Below are 5,510 nucleotides of genomic sequence, written 5' to 3' on the forward strand. Positions count from 1 at the left end.
GTCACAGCAGAAAAAAATACATCTATTGGCATATAGAAATTCTTTATCTTGACAATGGAGGGTTAGACTCACAAACTGAAGACTGATTTTGTCAAATCCACATTTGTGCTAATATTTCACAACTGCTACTGCTGCATCTGCTGCTGTGCTTAACTTTCTTGTGGTCCACTGTACTATTAGGCTTACTTCCAGGGACTGATACAAACCAAGTCATGGGATCACCTACTTGGCCAGCAGATGAAAACAAGAAGACGGAGGAGGGAGGTATGGATTTCAATGCTTTGTTTATTAGAACATCCTTCCTGTCATCAATATCCGCATTCCATTAACGTATGGTTTCAATTCTGCCTTTGCGATGTGGTTCAAGCACTATAGTCAAAGCATATATGTTCCAGTCAAGCACATTTCACTTTATATTAAATCAAATGAGAAGAGATACTATAGCAGTTTCTGTCAAAGCTCTAGCTGTTTAGTAACCTTCTGCTCCTAATCATTCTCGATGGTACTGCAAAGCTTTTCCATTACGTAAGAGCAAACTCGCTCTCTGATAAAATATTATGGATAATATCCATGAAAAATAAGATGTACTCCAAAATGGTGTGGTTTTAATTATTTATCTAGTTGTTTGAAATTTACATAATTTAAACTATCATTCTGTAAAAAGCTTGTTCGAAAGAGTAAAATGAGAAAAGAAGCCTGAAGGAGAACTACTAATCATTAATGAATCAAAACCTCCATGTATGTTTCTTCATTTCCATAGCATGTACACTGTATCCAGGTTCATGGCCTGAGCATAGCCTTAGGAAAATGCTCGGAATGTGAATTGAAATTGTAAAGCAACTGAGGAATCTATTAAGAAGTTATTTGAAGGTATATGAGCTATTCTGTGGCTAGAATTGCTGAGGGTCAGCTAGGGTGTGCTCTAGGTTAGCATGAGCCCCACTGGCTGTGATACAAGTGTAAATGCAATTTACATGGAGACACCTATATGTAACCACCTTAATGTAAGTGTCTCAATCTGAAAGATGAATTCCACATTAAAGGTCTGAAGACCCAGCTTTAAATCAACTGGAGATGCAACAAATAGATTTATCTATGTCAGCAAACTGATGCCTGTATAATCCTAGCTATATTTACATAGTCTGTCAGGAATACTGGCAAATGTTACTGTTTATATTAATTTTCCAACATTAAGAAGTCATAGATATTTCTGCAGAGCATTGCATCGCCACATGTATATATAACTCTGACTGTAAATACAAGCTGAATCAGATCCAGGGACTGGATCTGCTAGACTTTTTTCTGTGCCTTGATTTCATATCATTGGCCAAGAAAATAAAATCAGCTCTAGTCTCTTTTCTGAGTATCATATATTCTTACCTAATGTGTAAAGTTTCAGTAGGTAATTGATCCTAATCAGTATTATAACTAAATGAGTGTTTCTTGAGCATTGCACCAAATCTGCAACTATGTGTGAATCCATTAGGACACCACTACAAATCAGCCTCTAGCAACAGATAACATAGATTCTTCTGTGTAAAAAGGCTTGATAAGGTTCAAATAGCAGACAATTTCTCTTATGATGATAGGAATTACTGAAGATAGGACAATTTTAATGTTGGGAAAGAATAGTAACATGCCATCTGTACCATTTCTAATTTCTGTTATCTTTTCTGAAGCTTCCTGTGGCTTTTTGAAAATTTGTTTCTTGCTAGAGGGATATAAAACAGGATCAGAATATGGGTATTGCAGAAAGACTGCACCTGGATTCTGCTCTGCCTTTTTTCTTGTTTACAGCTGGTTCTGTGTCTAACTTAAATCTGCTTGTGAGAATCATAGAGTCACAGAGTGTTGTACATGTTTGTTAAAATGCCTTCTCTAGACTATATGTATGTTAGATCTATTTATCCTTCTCTAGAAATTAACAGAACCAAGATAAAGTCATTGGCTCCTCCAGAAATACTCCTGATTCACAAAGCTGAACTGCTCCTTAGCACAACCTCCTCATGAAAAACAGTCTAATGACTGATGGAAAGGAGTCTGAAGTACTGTAACTCCCATATTCTTATGAGCAAAATCTCAAAGTAATTTAGAGTACATTAGACTATTTCAGTTGGAAGGGACCTACAACAATCATCTAATCCAGCTGCCTGACCACTTCAGGGCTTACCAAAAGTTAATGTGTGTTGCTAAGGGCATTGTCCAAAATGCCTCTTAAACACTGACAGGCTGAGAGCACCAACCACCTCACTAGGAAGCCTGTTCCAGGGTTTGACCACCCTCTTGGCAGAAAAAATACTTCCTAATGTCCAGTCTAAACCTCCCCTAGTGCAGCTGTGAACCATTCCCACACATCCTGTCACTGCATACCAGGGAGAGGTGCTCAGCACCTCCCTCTCCACTTGTCCTCTTTATGAAGCTGCAGAGAGCAATGAGGTCACCCCTTAGTCTCCTTTTCTCTAAACTGGAAAGTCCAAAGTCCTCAGATATTCACTCCTTCAGAACATTTCTTCCAGTCCTATCACCAGCTTTACTGCCCTCTTCAGGACACCTTCAAAGACCTTCACATCCTTCTTAAACTGTAGGGCCGTTGAACATAGAAGACATTAAGCTCAAACATTTTGTGATCACTGTGGCCAAGACAGCCACCTGCCATCTCAGCCCCAATGAGTTCTTCTTTATTCACAAATAGCAAGTCTAGGTGGGTAGCCTTCCTAGCTTACTCACTGAGTACCTATGATAAGAAGCTATCTTCTACAACCTCCAAGAATTTGAAGAAATAGTCATAAAAAGGGTGGGAGGAATTATGTTTCCATTTGCTAAATTCAGTTGCTGAAGAGAATCAAGCATTCTGGAATATCGACAAAACTGTTTTAAAAAAGCATGTCATCTGAAAGTTTCTTGTGGGCAAAATAGCTATCATTTCCTGGAATGGAGCCTAACTTCACTCTAATAAAACTGACTCCAATGCTATGAGAAAGAACTGGAGACTGGAATTTTAAAAAAACCCAAACATTTGACCACATTTCAATCTTCCAGGGCAGGAAGTGATGGGAAGACATAAAATTACCTAAAATCCTGCCAAAGTTTGCAGAGGAATTGTCAGTTCCTAAAAACAGGGTGTGCCTCAAAACTTGTGTTCTGCTTGTAGTCACAAAACAATGTACTTCATATATACGAAGCAGGTATTCAGGGGCAGGGGGTGCTATTTGCACAGTTAAGTTTCTTGGGATTATAGCAACTGACTCCTAAACAAAATGTTCCAGCAACATGTGCCACAATTAAGAACTTTCAATTGATGCTGTATTGGAGGATACATCATTTTCTATTAATTCTTAGCCTTCTCTCTACATGCAGCTGAAAACACGTATCTATTTTTCTGCAGGAATTTAGATGTTGTGAATCAAATACAAAAGACAACACAAAGGAACCACATTCCCAAGTTGTTTTGCTACTTTGAATATTAATCTTGTTCTAGTGGTAGCAGAAGTTGCAGTGCCTCAAAATAAGTCCTAGTTTATCTCCATAAGTAAAAGAAAAAGTGAGTCTCAACAAACTCATATTACTTCTACTGGAACAAATCTTGCTTCTGACACTGTGAAATCTCCCTGACAGCACTTGAGTTGATGTAAGTTTGTTTCATGGGAGCAGAGGGTTTTGGGCACCAAATACACAGATGTCAGGACAGAGAAATTAGGACTGCATGGACCAGGGTTTGTGGAATGATGGGCAGTGAGTCACAGGGTTATGTATAATACCCATCATTAAAACCAGGGCAGGAAAAACAGCTGTTGGAACTTCTACAGCTTCAGGGTTTCTTTTCACAGAGCCTATTAGTTGGAAAGAATTAATTTGAGATAATAGAGTACAACTGGCCTCTGAGGGATTTTGTAGGTTTGTAAATGATTGCAGTTTCATACCCATAACTAAAGCCCTTATTGCTTGTAGTCCAGCAGGCTAGCTGAGAAAATCATACAGTAAGCAAGGCAAATTACAGTGGACATGACCTTTGCTCCATTTCTTACACTACAAGAGAACTGCAGAATGAAAGGCTGAACCTGAACAAATGCTCATTCACACAGATTACTTTTCTATTGTTCTGTAATTGCAAGTCATGAAGAAAAGATATGAGCACCGGAAGGCACTGGCATAAGGAAGATGGTTCTTATAAGAAAAATGATACTAGGAGAAAAGTGAAACCATTCTCAAGAAGCTCCTGGACAGCAGCATGAAAACCAAATAGTCAAATGGAGTATGTCACTCTAGTACTCATAAGAGCTAACCCAGAGAATCCACAGTCATGTTGTATGGATATGGATTCACCTAAAGGAGACCACATTAATGGATCTACTACTGATAGTAAAAATACCAAAGGGGACACTAAATAAATTATTCTTCAGTAAGTTTTTCAGTCCTTCCAATGAAATAAGAGGCCTAATACAGTTTGAACAATACATATTACACAATAGTTCTATCCAGAAATTTATTTATAAATAAAGAAATACTAGAGTTAAATGTCATCATGTGTTCAAGGAGACATTCAAACCAAAATCTAGGAGAACTGTGAAATATCCCTTTGCTAATATTATTTGATTAACATCTCATTACTAATAGTGAGCAATGAACTAAGCAGAACCACTGACAGCCTTCAATCAAAACTTTATTTGCAGAGACGTGGACATTACCCACAGTCAGACAGGCCTGTGACACTGCCCAGTGAACAATGACTTTCATAGATGACTTTGTTAGCAGTAACATTCTTCTCAGCCATATACTACCTTGGTGGTGATTCTTATTCCTCTCACCCTTTTCTATCCTTTGGCAATATACTGATGGACACAGTATCTTCCAAACCAAGTCAGAGGGGTTCTCTGGAGGCTGGTCACACACTAAGCCACCCTCCATCACTTAAGAAGTACGTGGTCAACATTAGCAACTGGACAAATGTCTTGATAAGGAAGGTACTGCACTAAGAATTAAAAATTCTGAATAGAATTCACAAATCAATATGAGAATTAAGAGGAGATTAATTAAATATATACTGTGGTTTCTATTCCAAATAGGTGTTTATTTTTCCAAGAAGCAACAATCTAGTCATGATCCGGAACTTCTGCTATACACCGGTGTAAGACAGATGCACTGTAAAGTCATCACTACTGCTTCAATTTTACTTAGTTTTTTCAAAAAGATTACTAAACTGGTCTATATTTATAAGAAGAGCAACCTAAAAATCACATAATTGTGTTTGGATGGTCAAGATTGTCGATATATTTAAAGGTTTTGAGGAACTTCCATTCAATCAATTTCCATGAGAAATTACCTACTTACAGAAAAACCTCTTAGAACAGCAGAAACTGCTATTCAATAGTGTGGCTAAACTACTCAGATGAAGCAACATGCTCCTTGTTCTGTAGCCAAAAGAGCAATGTGGAGTGATGTTATGATTTGAGTTACTTATTATACATATTATAAATTTTTAAAAGTCTCTTTAAAGCATATATTGTTTCTAA

Source organism: Acanthisitta chloris, unplaced genomic scaffold (assembly GCF_000695815.1).
Source record: "Acanthisitta chloris isolate BGI_N310 unplaced genomic scaffold, ASM69581v1 scaffold11640, whole genome shotgun sequence".
Taxonomy (NCBI): Eukaryota; Metazoa; Chordata; class Aves; order Passeriformes; family Acanthisittidae; genus Acanthisitta; species Acanthisitta chloris.